The sequence below is a fragment of the Semicossyphus pulcher genome, unplaced genomic scaffold, assembly GCF_022749685.1.
Source record: "Semicossyphus pulcher isolate SPU_LCO1_2020_fin unplaced genomic scaffold, fSemPul1.0.p SCAF_15, whole genome shotgun sequence".
In the NCBI taxonomy this organism is placed as follows: domain Eukaryota; kingdom Metazoa; phylum Chordata; class Actinopteri; order Labriformes; family Labridae; genus Semicossyphus; species Semicossyphus pulcher.
In genome coordinates this window covers 17862440-17882534 of record NW_027211659.1, presented here as the reverse complement: position 1 = coordinate 17882534, position 20095 = coordinate 17862440, and the positions used below count along the sequence as shown (strand labels likewise).

The window sequence follows — 20095 nt, the reverse complement described above, 5'->3', positions numbered from 1 at the left end:
TGGCATGTTGCTATCTCTGGGATGCAGAAAGCGACTATGCTATAGACCGACAAATCGCAGTCTGTCTCTGCTATTTGAAGGGCACATTAGAAAGATTGGCATACATATGCGAGTTCACAACGCGCATTCTTCTGCTCGTTACTAACACTGCGTGTGCAGGGACACAGTGGAAAGAAAGAAGTTAAATATGCCAGCCCGAGCTCGGTTTAAGAACAATCTGCGGTGTAAGTAGTAACAGCCTGCTGCAGTCGCACCTGGCTCTTCATTCATGCTTGATTCATGTTACACCCAAAACACACCAATGAATAATCAAGGAACTTAAGCCAAACTCTTTGCGCCTTGAGCCTGACTTTGTACCCAAATTGTGTGCTGCTTCACTAGCAATAGTGGGTCAGACACAGCATTTTTTAAAATGGTGCAACAAAAGGAGCTTTTCAAAAGAGCATACATATACAAACTGTAATAATTTAGTGAAATCATGTTCAAACAGTTATATGTGGGTTGTTGAGCTAAAATGGTATGCAGACACACTTTTATCCTCAACATTTGAAGTGAAAAAATCATTAAAAACTCACAATGACATTTCCTCTTATTCCATTAAGTACTTTTCCCCAGGTCTTTACACAGGTCTTTTCCTTTTATTCCTTCAGGTATTTCTAGAATGATGTCTTACTCAGGCTGCTGAGTCATCAGCTCTGAAACTCCCAAGTCACATGATCAGGGCGAATGGCAGCTTTGCCGGGTCATGAGGTTACCTGTCCCAATGTTGATGGGAGAGAAGTTAATGGGGGTTTTTAGCCTCCTGGTCCTGCACAGCTCTCTGGTTTTATTAGAGTGGGGACTGGCTACATGAGCGACCCCAAAACCAGCCAACATCGACCTCCGAGAATCAAATTACCTGCCTGGGAAAAAGGGCTCTCAAATCACCTTGCTTACAATGCAGCATGAGACCCTCCACAAGCTGCAGAGTCTGCCTTTGTGAGTGTGTGTGTGTGTGTGTGTGCGAGCTTTATTTTTAGACTGCAACCATTTAGCTTGTGCTGTATATGTTGGGGTATGATTAAACTAATAATACTGTACACTAAAATTCATTTAAATTCAAATAGCTTTATTGGCATAAAAAAAGAATATGCTAAAATCATTTTTCAGAGCATATTTTGTATCATTTATTTACATATTGCTAATTGTTACTTTCACTGACATACCCTCAGTCCTTATTTTCGGAGGCATTTACTTCGGACTTGGAAAATAACACTATGGTCAAATTTATGCATATAGAATATGATAACAAGATACAGGCAACATTACCCTTCTCCTCTAATTTGTACAACAAAACTCCAAATTGGCCCTTGTGACTCAAGCCGAGTGTAAAGTGATACCCACACAAAACTGTGTCCTTTTATGAGCCAAACACAATCATTGTTTTCACAAAGACAAGCAAGAGATGCATTTGGAAGTTAGGAGAAGAAGGAAGTGAATAAAGCGTTTCATTAAAAACCCAACACTTTGATATAACTCTGTATTTAAAAGTGAACTGACTACAGCACACACACTCCCACAGACACATACATGCACACACTTCAATTTCCCCGGGTCTGGGAGGAGACATTTCCATTTTAATTAATGTCTGGAAAACAACTGCTTTATAGGCAAACCCAGTCCACTGTTGTGATGGAGCTGATGGTTAATTTACCAATACTATTTGCCTGATAAGCTTGCACATTTAATAAGCTGTTTTGCACTTAGCTTAATATTACCTCTTGATGAGAGTAGTAATCAAAGGCTAATGTTTGCTCTCACATACTCATTATCCTTTTTAATAACATGTTCTAATTCAATCATCCAAAGACGACAAGCTTTAATCTGCTCTTCCCTCAAGGTGTAATTGTAGCATTACAGTCAACAAATTGATTTTGATTGGATGTGATATTGCCCATAAAATGAATTCTGCCAGGAAAGGTAGCGCACTGCTCTACATTTTTGTATGAATTGTGGTCTTTTGTGAATTTTTTATGAAAAAAAGAAGCTTTGCTTATTACAGACTGGTGGAGACTGGAAACTAGCATGACTTCGTCCGCACATAAAAGATCTGCCTATCAGTGCCTCGAAAAAGATCACTATTTTAAAGGTTATATAGTGGTTGTTTTCTTCATACAATAATTGTAGTTTTAAAACACTGCATATTTCCCAAACTGTTGATCTAGTCCTTTAAACTCCCCTTTTTATGAAGATGTATGGTTTAAATCTTGGAAACAGATTTGGACAAATCAGTTGGACTTATTTGACTGTAGTTAAGGAAATTAAGTTTTGCCAAGGCGCAACAACGTCAACACAAAAAATGATATAATCAATTTTGCTGTCACACTACTATCAAAGACTGCATGTCCTAATTGTTAACAGCTTGTAATTGTTTAAGCTGCACCTATCAAAAACCCAATTAAAACCCTTAAGAAGTGCACACTACACAATCAAATCTTTTCTTGAGGGGTTTAAAAACTTTGATTATAATATCAAAGTAAAATAATTGGAACCAAAGTTTGTAATATCTACTTTATTGATTGTTTGATTAAAGGTCACAAAACGTACACATTGTAAGCCTTCATCTGGTAAACCATGCATTAAAACATGTCAACACGTAACCTCCCCAGAGTTTTAAGTTTTATAATAGAAAACATGGGCGTACACATACTGTAAATGCAACATCATAGCAACACGTGGCCTCATAAAACTAAACATATTTGTCTGATGTATGTATTTACAATGTGTTTTACTCATAGACAGTATAAAAAGATGGACGACATGACAGCTCCCTAAAAGTGAAGCCAAAACATTTAGAGCGCCCCCTGCAGACTGGCTGCAGTATAGGTCATAAAGCCTGCCTCCTCCATGTTAACAGATGGGACATGAGTCAAACTATAAAATCAAAATACATGTCAAATAAATTATTCTCAAACATGGTTTCTGTCATTATATTTAGTTCTTATCACACTGATTTACGCCCAAGTGTTCATTTTGCTGACAAGTTTAATTTTAATTAGTTATTTGATGCTGTGAAAAGGATGATTGACAGCTCTGTTGACCAATATGGCTCCTGCAGCCGATCTGCTCCGGACTAGCAGAGTAGAGGAGGAACGTCTGCTTCAGACCAACACAAGAAGCTGTTCTGCTGTTAAATACGGCGACGTGCAGGATCTCTGCTGTTTTTTCGGTAAGTTAAGTGCGTGTTTTGGTTAGCGGAAGTAGCTACGGCAGCACCACCCGTCGGTCTCTGCTGGACTCTGGCTCCAGATGACGTCACTATCGCAAGATGGCAGTGTCCCTCACAGGGGCTATTTTGGCATCAATTCCATACAAAGAGAGCAAATGGAGACACGTCGTCCATCTATACATACAGCCATTGGTTTTACTGAACTGACAGGCCTGATATTCAGACCTAACTTCTCAGTCTCATGCTCATTTCCATCTACATTCCATCCACACATTTAGTTACCTTTTATAAGCATCTAACTACTGTCTCTTAGCTACATGGCTTTTCAATATTTGACTGATCTTTTATTGGTTTCTATCGCTTTACACTCGGTCTGGCCATGGAACGTGAACAAGTATTTAAAGGCGCTGATTCAATCCACCCTTCAGGCCTTTTCAACGTGATTTGACCACTTAGTCAGCTGTTGACCTGCAGAGGTGTACGTGGGAGGAAAGATGCATCAGCACCCTTGAGCTCAAAGGAATATTTCTTTTAACAGCTGTAGGCTCTACAGCTTGGGAGGCTGAAAAAATGAGATTCTGCGAGAGAATATCTTGTCTTAGATTATAAGAATATGTTTGACTTTTCCACATTGGGGAGATGACTTAGGGGTCGGGAAAGGTTATTATGAGAATGTAAGGAAACAGGTAGAAGCATGTGCTTGTTAAAGATGAAAAAATAAGATTGGTGTTAATAGGCACGATTCACATGTGATTCAGAATTTCTTGACATTCATTCCCACACAGTTTTTGGTTTCTCTCCAATATTTTAATTTCAGTTCAGAATCACATATTATTAGTGAATGACTGTTACAGCACGGAACAAAACCTGTGTAAATATACTGTACATGAACCTGAACCAAGTCTTTGCACACACCTGCATACACTAACACAGATCAAGGTCAGACATCGCCCCCAGCCTCTATACCCAGGAGACTTTTATGGTGCATCAAGGCACGGGAGTCGAGTCTAATATCTTGGAATAAAACTGAAGATATCACTCCTAATAGGCTGCTTTTTTATAGCAAATTATTATGTGCAATATGTGGGAGACAGAGAAAGAGAAGTCAGAAAGGAGACAAAAGGGAGATGAAAAAAAGAAAATGTTTGGTGTCTTGTTCTTGAGAAGCATTTTATCCATGGATTGAAGGGAATTACTTAAGTTCGGGAGCAATGAAATGCGTTAAAATGCCATTGTAGATAAACTGTGGCCAGAGACAGAGGGATAGAGGCAGAGGTATCAGTGTGATTTGTCCCAAAGGGGAGAAAACAATCCATGGTGATAGGAACATATTGCTGCTTGAATCCCCAGCTTAACACCATTCACAGCTGATCTAAAGGCCTCCGAGACTTTCACGTTGTCAGCTGGCTGATAGCATCACGCAGCTCTGTGGGGCGACACTTTCAAATAAGTCATCCTGCAGCTTTGAATTTGTAAGAGCTGGGAATTCAGTTTTTCTTAATTGTCTTACAAGCAATGACTTTATTTCCTCTTAATTCACTTCAAATTAAAATCATTTTGGTGACAGCATGACACCAAAGCCCAGCTGAAATCACCAATCTGACAGGATCAAACCCACTTGAGAGTGTGTTTGTCACAGATTTTTAATCTGAATGGGATCTCACTTCTTTTTTAAAGTAGAAAACTTTCAGTGAAGACCTGCCTGCCCACCTCACTACCCTTCCATCAGGCCTTACATGCATAATTGAAAAACGGTCAGAAAAGAGGTTGATTGATTGCAGCTTGAGACCACGGCACTTATAGCCTATCTCTCTCTCCTTCATGAAAGGGAGCCAGTCATTTTACTGGACACTCGCCCAGAGGTGAGCTCCTTTTATTAAAACTGTGAAACCCAGAGCCCTATTGAGGACGGCACTTTTAACTATAGTGTCATAACCCGCTCCACTCGTCCTCCATCGAAATTAAACATTTAGCGATCCTGAATGGTCCCACCACTTAAAAAAAAAAGAATTAAACATAATTTAAAAGTCAATGCCCCTCTGTGAGAATGAGAGTGTGTTATGACCTACTATAAAAGAATTACTTAATAATTATATTACCGACAGAAACCAGTGGGGCAGGTTAAGCAGGGCAGCTTTAAAAGGTTTACGATCAGACTGACAGCAGACGTGTGTAATGTTTAAAAATGTACAGACTTGCCTAACACACACACACTTAGACACACACAGTGTTCCAGATATATTCAGTTTAATTTCTACACTCGCTATTTGTATTCTTAATCTATATAATGTTTAATATCTGTCCTGAGTAAACCACACACTGTAGAGTATTCCGGTAGTATGGCAGGATTCTAATTCTGTAATTGCCTGGTACACATTTTGTTGGTGCAAACAAACTGGTGGTGGTAAGCTGCCACTGGACACAAAACTGGCAGCTGTTACACAGAAGCCATTAGACACTACTTAACTAAACCCTCATTTATATGTCTCCCTGTCTTTCTGCCTGTCTGTCTGTCTCTATCCATCTCTCTCTATATGTATGCGTATATCCACTTTCTTGGCCCATCCGTTTGCGGCAGATGTTCACCAATGAGCCACAGCAGTGGTTCTGCTCGAGGTTTCTGCCTGTGAAAAGGAAGTTTTTCCTTGCTACTGTTGCCAAGTTCTTGCTCATGGTGGATTAATGTTGGGTCTCTCTAAATAAGTATGATGACCTGCTCTTTTTTTTTAGTGATAACTTTAGCTGTGATTGGCTGATCAGTGTGGCTCTACACACTGATCAACTGTCTGGTATTGTGTTCTGCTGCCACATAGAAGCATGGACTCCACTAGACATCTGAAGGTGTCCTGTGGTATCTGGCACAATACTTTAGCAGCAGATCCTTTTTAGTCCTGTAAGTTGCAAGGTGGGAGTGGATCAGACTTGCTTGTCCAGCACATCCCACAGATGCTCAATTGGATTGAGATCTGGGGAATTTGGAGGTCAAGTCAACACCTTGAACTCGTCGTGTTCCTCAAACCATTCCTGAACCATTGTTGCAGTGTGGCAGGGTGCATTAAAGAGGCCACTGCCATTAAGGCATTCTGTTTCCATGAAGGGGTGTACTTGGTCTACAACAATTATTTAGGTAGGTGGTACGTGTCAAAGTAACATCCACGTGAATGGCAGGACCCAAGATTTCCCAGCAGATCATTGCAAAAAACACCATTCAGACCAGGCCACCTTCTTCCATTGCTCCAGTTCTAATGCTTACGTGCCCATTGTAGGCACTTACGTCGTCGGACAGGGGTCAGCATGAGCACCCTGACCGGTCTGCAGCTATGTATGCTCCAGACACAGCAACTGCAATGCACTGTAGCTCTTCTGTTGGATTGGACCACACAGGCCAGCCTTCACTCCCCACCCGCAGTGAGCCTAGGCTGTCCATCACCCTGTCGCTGGTTTACAGTTTTTCCTTCCTTGGACCACTTTTGGTAGATACTGACCACTGCTCACCGGGAACACCCCACAAGAGCTGCAGTTTTGGAGATGCTCTTACCTGGTTGTCGAGCCATCACAAATTGGCCTTTGTCAATGTCGTGATGCTTTCCCATATTTCCTTATTCCACCACATCAACTTCAAGGACAAAATGTTCACTTGCTGCCTAACATATCCCACCCACTGCCAGGGGCCATTGTGACGAGATAATCAATGTTATTCACTCGACCTGTCAGTGGTCATAATGTTAAATAAAATCAATTGATTGATTGTGTGATTAGTATAAAGGGTAGCATGTGTAGTATAAAGGGAAACTGCACCTGTACATTTGTGTGTGGTATTATGATTTCATTAAGGAACTACAGTGCATGTTAGTATGTATTAACATCCCACAGCTCAGAAAGCATACAATGATACTCAATTTTCTCAAAATATATGAACATTTGTGTGTCAAAATAAATAAATAAATACACCACACTTCTTCATTCAGTGGGTGGAATTTGCTGGGTCCCTCAGCAATTTTAGGGAGAAATTACCAACATCCTGTGGGAGAGAGACAGGACACTGCTGTTGTATATTGTTAATGGAAAAGAAGAATTCAATGAAATCACAGGTGTTCATTTGGGTCACAGGAGGCTAGAACGGAATGAATATTTATAATTTATTTTTCTTTTGTCATCACTGGGGCTTGTGGGACTGAACAGCGTGTCCCGTAGCTTCACCTGCTTTACTTAGACCAAGATATAATTCTGCTGCGGTTACACACATAGCCAACGCACACACGGAGCCAGCGGAGTCGTGAGCGAGTGTGTTTTTCTGCCGTTCCCTTGAGATTTCTTCCCTCAATTAAGGCAAAGATAAAGACTGAAGAGAACAAAAAAGAAAAAACTGTCCAGCCTAAAACTAAAATGTGCTTTACTTTTAATGTCATGGTTCAAAGGTGATGTATTTAAATGTATATCTAAGAATTAAAAAGAAACTGTGTTAATTAGATCTCATCACACTGAAGAAGACTAAACACAAATGCTGGATCATTAATCTTTCTTAACTTTTTAGTTCTACCTTGCATTAAAAGAGCACATTAGTCTGGTCACTGACTAAGGGATCATGTAAGCAGGTTGTTTTAATGGAGTGGAACCCTGACAGGGTGAGTGTCTGACTCTATACATTATCCCGCTTATTACACAGCTATTTACTTAAGAAATCAACAATTTGTCGGAAAACACATCATTTAGAAATTATTATATTTCTTCAGTTTAAAAAAAATATTTAACACGGTCCTGTAATTATTAGGCTAATAGCACATAACAGTATGTCTGGGAAAAGTTACCACCAAAATGAATCACTGTGATAGTGTTTTTTTCAAAGTTTACTGCGTGTCTCACTCTTTACTAATTCTGTTATCATCTATGTGTAAGTTTCTTTCTCTTTCTCCCTCTTTCCTGCCTCTATTCCCGTGACGCTCCTATGTCTGTCCTATTCTGTCTTCCTTATGTCCTCTCTGTCTCTGTCTCTTACACACACACGCACCTTGCTGAATTGTGAGCATTTGTTCGTGTGGGTCGCTGTTGTCACTGGGATTGAAAGATTTTTATTTAATCCCAGAGCCTCCCTCTGTGATTGATGAAAAACCCTCACCTTCTGCGCGCACACACACATACACACAAGAACACAGTAGTAATAATATGTATTAGGGAGATGGATGAAGAGCCTTTGCTCACTGGGGAACATGATGCCAGTTCTTTGACTTTATGAGAAAAAGAACAAACAATGAGAAGAAAGTAAAGCAGCTAAAACAGAGTGAGAGAAAGTGAGGGAAAAGTTCAGGAGCAAAAGCTAAATTAAATGTGGTCTTCCGGCGTTTTTATGACTTATGAATATTAATGAGCACAGGATGGAAATTATGACTGTTAGAAAAGAGAATAAAGTTACCCACTCCCAACACTTCATCCCCCTTTTAATAAGATTTTGTCTCAGAGACTATAGAGAACAATTTACATTCAAAGCACCTCATTACTCCAGTCAGTCAGTCAGTCAGCCAGTCAGTCAGTCAAGAAATTGATAAACACAAACAATGGCAATAGATATATCGGGTTATATAGTGTGACGGCCCCTGACTGTGTCAGTGCTCCTTCTGCTGTCCTGTGTTTCTTTTCCTTGTAGGCAGAGAGGGGCGGAGCTAGTTACCCATTGACTGTATAAATAATGGATGGAGCCACTGTGATGTCACCCATTGGTTTCTCCAAAAGCCAACTACTTCTGACTCCTATTTACTGGCTGACGATTAAATAAATGTTTGATAAACACTGAACGGACTAACAAACCAGGTATGGCCCACTACTTAGTGCAAAATATATCAATACAATAATACTAGCATTTAACTCACCGAAAAGCTGGAGCACAGACTTCTTGCATGGCTAGAAAGTTCCATAAATCATAGAGAGAGACAGATTATTTATCCACATTTTAAATTAAAAAAATTCCCCAAAAGGCTTCAACAACTCAAACAGGCAAAGTTAAAGTTCAGTGACAGTGTGTCTGTGTTGACGACTAGCAGACAGCCAGCAGTATCCACCTGTCACTCAAGTGATCCGGCTGATTTAAGACTTAATATAATTCAAATGAGTGTGTTTAAAAATAATAATAATAATACTACATCACCCCCCGTTATTTTGAATAGTAAAAATGAGCTATTTATAATAAACAGTTTTTTGTACCAGGCTGTAAACATGTTCATTTCTGCTGTAACAATGGGCATTTTCCCATCTGCTGTAATGTTGTTTCTTGGTTTCTGGAGCCAGCCTCAAGTGCAGCCTTGAGGAACTGCAGTTTTTTACACTTCTGCACTGTCTCCATTTCAACACTCGAGGTTGCTGCTTGTAGTTACCCTGAAGTCTTGCACCTGGGCAGGCTGGACCTGGCTTTTTAGCCCTATTCTCTCTCTCTCTCTCTCTCTCTCTGTATCTCTATTTCTTTCTGCCATCGCCATACCTTTTGGTTTGTTGTCTTTGTTTTCGCCTGTAATATAAAAAAGTTACTGTTTGAATTCTCTCATACTCTTTGTCCGCTCACTGAGCCTGGGTGTAACAATAGAAACATACATTTTTCAATGCCAATGTGTATTGGCTTGGTCCATATTTACACTGCTGGTGTTGAACCTAGATTAGAAAATGAGAAGTCTACTGATATCTATAACAGATCATATTGGCGTAATAAGATGCATTTTTCTTTGATTGATTTTGGGGATTTTTTCATGAATCAAAAAACAAACAAACATGACAGAAAAGACATCGTTAGGTATCATCTGCCGGCATTCCCTGCTTACCTATGCAGCAACAGTGTTGCTTTGACTTTTTACATTCTCCATTACTGTTTAAATGTAACGGGTATGTGTGTGTCAGATGTTGGTCCATAGAGAGCTCATTATGGACAAATGGGGCCTTACATGGGAGGATTCGTCAATATGTGGCCACCATGGCCGAGTCATTGTGTTTAACTGAGTGCCAACAAGTCAGTCAATACTTTGATTGGAGGATTATAGAAATAGATTTTCACTGTGTACTCTGGGCCTCCCAATTCAATTACTAAAGGTGTGCCGATGAGGAATATTGGCAGGATACGACGCAAGACAGAAGCTGCATAACAATACTGAAGATGTCAGAGAATCTTTTATATTGACATCTTAGTATAATGGAAGCCATAAAACAGCCTGACAGTGGAACCATTCATCATTCATACATGGCCTTCAATGACAATGTTTAGTGTGCATGTCAATGTGATCATCAGGGTTTTTTTCCCCTTTATACAGCCTCTGTAATGTAGAGAGGTTATCGGACCAGGTAGTTGTTTTGCTGTCGTGATCTTGAACTTGATTACTGTTTTTTTCTTGATATTAGAAAATAAAAAGCACCGTGGGAATATATAAGTATACAAGGGAATTACACAGTTCTCTAAGTGTTGGATAAGTGGCACCCTAAAGAGCCTTACATAGAAGATTATATAAATCTGCTATCAGTGATGCAGACCCATGAATAGGCCCAGATTGTTTCACAAGCCAGCTCAGCCCCCTCACTGAGGTCACACACATGCACACATACAGTACACATACACACACTTTATTCTCTCCAGTAGGTTTGATACTTCAACTACTATCTAAGTAGGAGAGCAATATGTAAGTATGTGGCTTTGCTGGTTGATTGCAGAAACGGGAGATGATTTTAAAATAAGCCTTAATTAAAAAACAGGTAGCAGAGGATATTTAGAGACAGGCAGAAATCTGATGTCGGCTCAATCGAGCATGTTGAAAACATCAGAAAGCATGATATGACAGAAAACGCATGCAGACTAGAAAATAACTTGAATATCTCTGTAAATTAACTTTTTCTCTACTACTACTCTTTACTCTTTGGTGTGCATTAGCTGACCTGACCCGCATCATCAGTTGCATTCATGCGACACAATCACTGGCTATTTCACATCTGTCACCTTGGTGTTGCTCAGATTCCGTGAGAGCAGAGCCTTTGATGCCAAATCTAGCTGCTAAACCTTTTTCTCCAAATGGTGAATTCTTAATTTTTTTATGTGACAAAACTATGATCACACCAGAAACAGAGAGGGGGGAAAAAGCTGTTTTTCAATAGCTTGCGAGTAGAGTCCTGCTGTGAAGACGGAATTCAATCTTCATTTTGATTTATAAAAATACGAAAGTTTGTTTAGAGAAACCAGACAGTATTCTGCCAATGTCTCCTCGTTTTTGTGGTAAAATAATGCTGGTACGTCCATTTTGACAAACTGTGTACAATGAGGCGCTCCAAAATAGCAAATCAAGCCAGCAGTGATTGTTCAGGACTTACAGAGGTTCATCTATCTTAAACATATGGGTAAAGACTGTCGAACAATACTGAAAATCTTCAGGTTACTTTTTTGTCAGAGCTAGCACAAATACTAACATTGGGAAAGACTTGCCCCTCAAAATAATGATTTATATAGCAAAATGTCAGCAATTTCAGCTAGAATCCAATGCTGTTATACAAGCACTGCCCCCAACATCACTGAAACTACTTTCTGTAGTTATTTATTACACGATTCTATCGCACCAGAAAATTCTGCTTCCCATTTGATTTGTAAGTTGGGTGCATTTGGATAAAGTTGTTCTTTATCTACTTGATACCGGATTGTTCGTTGCTGTTCTTTAGGATTGATTCTTCAATTAAAAACAGGTAAGATGCAACTCACATCCCTCTTCTATCCACTCTCTCTCTCTCACAAACACACACACACACACACATTATCCCACTGCCCATCACCTGCACACCCCTAAATCGATAGGAGCAAGTGAACAGCGGTGAGCGAATGAAATCCAAAGACCGTGTGCTCTTCTTATTCCTGCATCAATCACAGCGAACGGATAGCCAGCAGGGTGGAGCCAGTGCACCCATCTGTCATCTCGGTGGTGCTCTCACAATGTGACACCCTGTTGGTCATGGCCTCAGCCATCCTCCGAAGATAGCCGCGAGCACTGAAGATGGAGTTCAACCTGTGTGACATTTAAAGACTGCTCACATTGGACCGATGTTTGGAGCTCATTTGTCTGTTTTTTAAAAGTCACGAAAACCCCAAAAGACGCAGATTAAGTGCTTTCACAAGAGTTGTATTCTGGTCATGGTGTAAAAACCTCTGAAAATTTATGACAACCAGTGGGAGCAATACTATTAAAACTCTGTTAAGTGTTTTCAGTTCCCTTGAGGCACATTTGATTGCAGCTTTAACAGACTGTTGAGTAAAATCCTCCCACTTCCCTGGAATGATTTCTTTAGCACGACACTGACACCATAGTAATTTAGCAATATAGACCTTCTGTGGTCAGCAAGGAACCTCTATCATTATCAGACATGTGAGCAGCACAGACTGGCTGCTGAATGATTTAAAGGACAAATATTAGCCCACGTTTTGACTGTTAAAGGGCTTTTCAATTTGAACTACTAAAAACCGACAGACCTCTACTACTTCCTTCTTGTTTGAACAAGCAGAACTTCTTACAGCACAGAGGGAGAAGTTGCAACACACAAAGCAAACTATCCCGATGCCTCGATCTGAGAGAAGACAGACCAAAGCAAACAAAACAGCACACATCTTAAAGCATACAGCTGAGGTTATTACACTCTTTGTGTGATCTTTGCAGAGGATGCTTGTTTGGGCTTTTTTTAAGATACAAAGATGTTGCAACCCTGTCTCCCATACAGTGCTGCACGCTGAAGTTTTGAGAGAACAAAAGAAAGAAAAGAAATATGAAAGTTGCATATTTCAAAAGATATTAAAACTACATTTTTCTTTCAAACAGTTTCAGACAATGGGAAAAGAAGAGAGACCAGTGGCCCTGAGCCTTCTATGTGACAACCATTCCACCAGCCTGATGCAATGATCAGAGCCATCCATCAAGACTTTATTGATCCCCACATAACATAACTCATCTATGCCAAATGAATTTGCCTTGTAAAGTCACATTTATCTTTTCCTTTAAAAGATGATGATGAGTGTCAACATTATAATGACAAATAATAAAAAATAATAGTATCACTCTTCCCTGAAATATTGTGTTGTTACTTCTTAAGAAGCGTGCTCAGACATTCTCCATGTTTGGCTCTGTCACCACCATGCCTGTGCTGTATATCATATTTAAGTTAGCACTAGCTGTTGCAGTAATGCATTCATGTCTTTTAGCACAATATAATGTCCATTACAGTGATGGCCTCTGGAGGGTTTCCAATTTATCAAGCATATGTAGAAGCCTTAAATCGCCCCTCCTGCTGTATTAAATCAATCATTGCAGGTACTGCTTGACCTGAGCTCTTTAATGGATTAAAAAAACACAAATTTGTGCTTGAGCAAGACTTGTTTTTGGTGTCAAATAGCCAAGAGATGCCCTGATTCAAAGATGGCATCCCAAAAACTCTGAACCATTAACTGTGGCAATGCTGTTCTACAGCTGGAACTAAATTTTGTTCTTGTATCACCCACGACATTTCAGTAGTTAGTGTCTACACAAGGGTTGAACCATCAGGACTGATATCACTATTTATTTGAGACATATCTGTGAACATGTTTATCCATACAGACCCTGATACAACTGTAAGCAAAAAACAGTTTGATGTTCCTTTTTAGCTCAGCAGCATGGATTCAGGAATGACCGTCAAAATGACAGAAAAAACATTAGACATTTGTCTAATTCTTAAAGGAAAATGTATCTGCAAAGATGACCATCAGCCTCAGCTGTGTTAATTCTGACCAACAAAATGTTAGCATGCTAACATGCTAAATTTACAATGTGAACATGATTGATACCTGCTTAGCATCAGCATGTTACAACCGCCATAGCTAGCGTTTTAGCTTGTACGCTAGCTTTTAAGTCAATGGCTGTGTCACTGAGCAGCTAGTAAGGCTATAGATTTACATATCAGCATTAAATGTAATATAATACAATCGATTAGATGGTATTTTTTGTTGGTACGGTTATAGTCTTAGAAATAATCACGGTTTCATGGTTATCACGATTATTATGCATTAATTAACAACATTTACACAACATTACTAATGTATAAAATCATTTACTAATGTGGGCAATAAACTGAAGTGTTATTGTCATCTACTGTCATCCATGCCTGTCTTTTAATAATCTGTTTTGAGTGATTAATCTAATCTTACATGTGGCCTGATAAAATCCTGACTATGATTGTTGTTTGTTTGAAGTTTGATTTAAAATGATAGAAATAACATGGAAAGTGTTATAATAAATTAATTAAAACAATGTATTAAATCCCATGGTTTAGTGCTGGAAGTCTACAAGCTCCTGAGGTCATGTTAGTGTTTTACACCTGGTATATTAATCTACCAGTCTAGCGTTTACTCCACTCTGAGTTGGAAGCAGCGTTAAACGGTCACTGACTGAAGTCCCTGAGAAGTCTATTTTGTCTCCCATAGACTACATGCTGCTTCAGTGCTGTTTGTTCACGCTACGCTATTGATTGGAAATGATGCGTTTATAATTAATTCCCTCTACTCAATGTTTCATTGTAATATGTAACGTTATATCACTCAGTTAATATGTTTGGCGTGTAGTGCTGGGTGGTGATGTTCCCACAGATGCTACATCAAGTTTGATGTGTTTGACACTTTAGCTGCAACTTTTTTCTGGCTGGTTTTGCAGACGGGGGATGCGTCGTCTTGAATAAGTCCCTGGTCATTCTAGGTGTACCCGAAATGCCCCCACACTGCCAACTTCACTCGTTTTTTCGGTGGATACAAAGCTTCGCTGCTTGGTCCCTCTGCCATAGTAAAGTTAATATAGCCTCTGTCTCTTGACAGCACATTAGGCTGGTGCGCCACAGGTGTTGCTTTGTTTTCCTTCCGTGCGGGTTGCGCCAGAAATAATATTTTTGAGTGCGAGCTGAATAAACCGGTGTAGCAGAGCCTTCACGATTAAATAAGCGTGACATTTTAAAGTGTGGTTAATAGTGAAACCGGTTAATCGCTGCATCCCTAATATAAAATAAATCTATGGTCTTTCTTTGCAAAGGAAAAGGCCTCGAGTGATGACTTTGGTTAATGAATAAACAGACCAAATTATTCAGTTGAAGTAAAAGTCAGGTTAAAGTGTTTTCCTGCAGTTATACAACCTCATGTCCGTAATGCCTCTTTTCCAAACACACTGCCTGTTAGGAAATCACTGTTATTGTAGAACAAATTCAACCCTGAGGCTCACAAAACCACTAAATCCCTGCATGAAAACTTGGAAGCGATATCCTTATTTCTGGCAAAAATATCATTAATCAGCAGCTTTAAACCCCAAACCCCAGTTAAACCTGCAGGATCAACACTGGTTAAGGGCATGAACCTTGTTCTCTTTTCAAGCTCTCCTCCTCTGTCTCATTTGCCTAAACGCTGCTACTCCCCTCCACACATGCTGACTCTTTCTCATCCGCGCTGACACAGCCCAGAGACCTTTCCCTTTTTTTCCCCCTTACCAGCTCAGACAAACTATGCGTGGGAAAAATGAAGGGGGAAAGAGCTTGTCGTTTTACATATCTATTTTTGCCAGAGAGGCAGGCAGGCAGGCAGTCTGGAATGTCAATGCGTAGCCCAGCAGCTTCTGACTGATGTGCGATCACAGTGACGGCTGCACACAGCGGTACAATGAACACACACACGCAGAGTTTGCCGGTGGGTGAGGTAGCAGAGAGCAGCCATAGACAGCTTAGATAAGACCAGGTCACCCAGGTAGAGGAAAGTACACTGTACAGACACACATGAAGAGAGATGTCCTAGAACACTGCTTCAGTGTCGAGTGCAAATTTAATTGTCCTGAGTGATTAAAAGAGCTGATACTTTGATTTCTGTTCTAACCTAAACAGCAGGCCAACTGAACACTTATTTTTCAGTGGTTATATCTTCAGTTCAGCTCTCCAAAAGCGGGTTAACCGGTATCATCTTAAGCCAAACACTGGAGTCAATGATAAAGACAACTCTGGCATTTCAGACTGCAGAGAAGGTCACCACTATCTCATTCTCCCTCATCCAATTCTCTCAGCCCCAATTCAATTTAATTCAAATCTGCTTTGTTGGTCGCACGCACACAAAAAACTGTATTGCTGAAATCATATTGTATTGATTGAGGTACTATAAAATTATTCTGCCATCAACAATTGTTCAAGACATGTGAAAGAACAACAAAATCAATAAAATGGGAATCTGTTTTCATAAAACAACACATAACTAAGCCTAGCTGCAGCTCCCTTGTGGAAACAAAATTCTCTTGAATGAATATATCAGAGTGCAACCTGAATGCAGCGCCATCATGAGAAACCAACCAGTGACTAAAGTGAATTAATTAAATGGCTGCATCACCTTGAGTAACATAATAAATATCACTTCAATTGTAATGTTTCATTCAGTTAATTACACCGTCCTCCCTCTGCAGACATGCAGGATGAAACGCACACAAACACACCCACGACACATCTCACCTGCTGCCTGTTTTCACAGTCTGCTGCTCTCTGTTAAGAGGAGGCTGTCAGAGAGACGAGGGGTGTGAGAGAGAGGAAGGTGAAACTGAAGAAACGGAGAAAGATATCAAGAGGACGGGGGAAGGGGGAGATGAAAAGCAAAGCAGGCACAAGATAGTAAAACACAGCGGACAAGAGGGAAGGAGAGGGAGGTGAATGCTGAGCTGAAGGAACCAGTGTGCGAGGATGATGTGTTAATGCGTGTGTTGCAGCACTTATAAACAATAATGGCTGAATATTCTTTTCTAAAATGTTCTCTAAAATACTCAGAGGACAGAGGACAGTCAAATTTGAAGGTTAAGATGAAAATATAGATGACTGTGGGCTTATGTTGGTGGGATGAAGCAGGGAATGAAACCATCACTTTTGTACCTGATCTTAACATGGGGGGGAAACTCGGTTGCTTTTGCAAACAGCTTAAAACAGCCTGTACTTTACACTCAGCTGCAAAATATATAGTAGAAAGACATTTTTTATACCCCAGAAGAAATGTTTGGGAAATGCTGTATTGGATGATTGTGTACAAAGTGTTTCAAGACCAAATACTGGACAGTGTCTTAACAAGATTAGAGCTCGAACCAGTTCCAGTTAGAGGTGCAGTTTGGTGTAACTTAATCTGCCAGTTATCTTCACCCCCTTTTACACAGCCTGTTCAAGTAAGGACTATAACACCGTTATTCTTCCCGCCATTCTGTATTAATGAGATAGAGGGTAACAGAGCCAAATAAATGTCTGTGTAAATATGTGAGCCAGCAGGGTTTTAGACAAGCCATGCCTCTTTCTGCTGAAGGAATTCTGGCTTTATGTCTAAAATATGCCGAACCAAACCAAAAAGCCAGCTTATCCTGTGCAATGATGTACGGCATCATAGGCAGACAACTGGCAAGAGGAACGTCTATTACAGCGCTCGCAACCAATTAATGTCTGTAATTGACCTAACTTGCATGCTTTATGTTTTTCACTGTGGATCGAGGTGAACCAGAGAACTTGGAGGAGACCACGGAACCATGGGCAGAGCATGCATACTCCACACAGGTAGGGCCCAGCTGATCAAACACAGGACCTTAGTGCTGAAAGGGGACAGTGTTAACCACCGCAGTATGCCACCATGGGCCAATTATTTCTGTTGAATAGTTAAACGGAAAAGGGAAAGGACTGGATGGAAACATGGTGCTTTTTTTCTGTGCTCAAAGGGGCGAACAGGGATCAAGCAAGTGATGTTGGAGGATAACTTACGAGAAAATGAGCCCTCAAGGATTGAAGCCGGAGATGACTACAGCCGAATTAGATTAGTGAAAATATTACATGAAAGAAACGCAGTTACTGACCAATAATGGAATATCATCAGACTGGGTCATTAATGACGGCTCATAACTTCTATTAGATTTCTGTAGGGCCGCTTAAATTGGTGTATTGTGCACTTGATCAAATTCACTGATGAGTTCAGGATATCCACCAGAATATTGCAAGCCCGGCAGCACACAGGAATAAAATTGACCCCTGCTACACCCTAAACTTGAGGAATATTAAAAAAAAAAATGTATTTCAAGTTGTAATCTCAATGAGTTTGTTTCTTTTTCTTTGGATTTTCACTTATTTTTTAAGATGTATCTGTAGTCATTTGTTCAGCCATAGTAGATTACTGTTTACTCGCGACACTTGCAGAGACCGTAAAAGCATCTGCTTACCTCCGCCTACCCTCTCTGCTGACCAACCACTGCTGGGTGATGGAAAACAAGTCACTAACTGGGCATCGCTTGTGATTTTTTCCACGAAAGTCGCACCAGACAACCAGTCCATAACACTTCAAATGCAAAGGCTTTCATCATTGGGCAATTCACCTCAATCACCATTGTGTTACCTCATTAGGCATATAGATAGTGACTTAACAGACATTTATTTCAATAAAAATCTTTGACACGATCACTTTAAGATGTCTCTACGACGTGAGTCAAAGTGAAGCGGCTCGGTTGGAAACATAAATATGATAGATAAAAAGTTGAAGGAGCAACATCTGGATGTAAAACAGCAGGTCTGAGTTCAGTTTTCTTCATCCTCATTGTTCGGGGACCAAAATTCAACACTTCATGCTCTCAAATTTCACAAGCTAATGCTGGCAATCTTAAGCAACCTAGCCAACTAATCAGCTGCACAGATAAGTAAAGCCCCAAAACTCCTAAACAGTTGTTCAGACGGCGAATGTAGGTGGTGATGGAGATCATGATTGACAGCTAACCATTCGTCCTGAAAAGTGTTGGAAGAGCAGCTGGGGATCACATCTTTGTCGGTACAGCAAAACACCTATTCTTTGGTACAGCTAAGCACCCATACTTAGTAATGCTGTTTAGAACAAGACAGTTGAGTACTGATGAAGATACAGTAGCATTTGGTCTCTCCCTAATCCCTTATCAGAGGACACAGAAAGCATAATAAGATGGACTGCATCAAGTGCTGTTTTTCCCCTGGGCCTTAAAGTGATCCGTTTAGATCTCTTGGTTCACACAGTAGCCTGTCAGGATCTAAGTACACGTTTTTTTTGTGGACTGAAAGACCTCTAAGGCTATTAGAATCAAAGACAATCACCACTTTTTCAAGATTTAGTGGCACATTTCTTAGATATTATTTAATTTCCTCTGCTTTAATCTTTTTTGTTAAAAATACAAGATTCTGAAACTTTAAACTATCAGAAAAACTATCAAAAAAGTTTTTTTTTCCAATTTGTTGAAGAAAAATATAAAGTGTTTTTCATCACAACACATTATGAAATCATTTTAAAATCTCTTTAGCTCTGATTTGTTGACGGGCCCGGTGGACAGGAGTCCGCAGGCGTGCCAAACTTCTGGTCCGAATTAAAAGAAACTTGCCATGGGGCCTTTTTTGGTGAAAACCTGGGAGTTGGAGATGCTTTTGCGTCTAAGCAGTCTAAGACAACAGCCCACTAATAAATGCCACCATCATGAAGGTTTTTAGTTCATGTTTTTTGACTGTGTTAGAGAGGTGTGAATATGATTATATGATCGGTGAGGAGGATGTAGTTTGTGATGCTGTTAAACTGTATTTCATTATGCAGAGAGGTTATTTGGACTCTGTCATCGATATAAATGTGGTTAAGCAGATAACAAAACACTTGCAAGTAAAAGGCAATTAAAAAGGAAATTACATATTTTATATTGGTAATGGACTCTGAAGAGAAAGACTGAAATGCTGGATTATAAAACAGTGATTATTTTGACATGTAATGCATGTGAAGGTTAGCTCATAAACCCATTAGGACACTTTAATATTTGAGAATGACTTCCAGGATGCTCAGCCTTCTTTGTGTTCCCCTTCTGGGTTTTAAGTTAGCGTGTT

At 40.0% G+C, this 20095-nt stretch overlaps 1 protein-coding gene across 1 annotated transcript in view; it reads right to left on the bottom strand.

Moving 5' to 3' along the window:
• The window catches only part of epha6 (eph receptor A6), a 172339-nt gene that overhangs the window by 128685 nt on the left and 23559 nt on the right, over positions 1 to 20095 (bottom strand). The gene's annotated exons all lie outside the window — the stretch shown is intronic.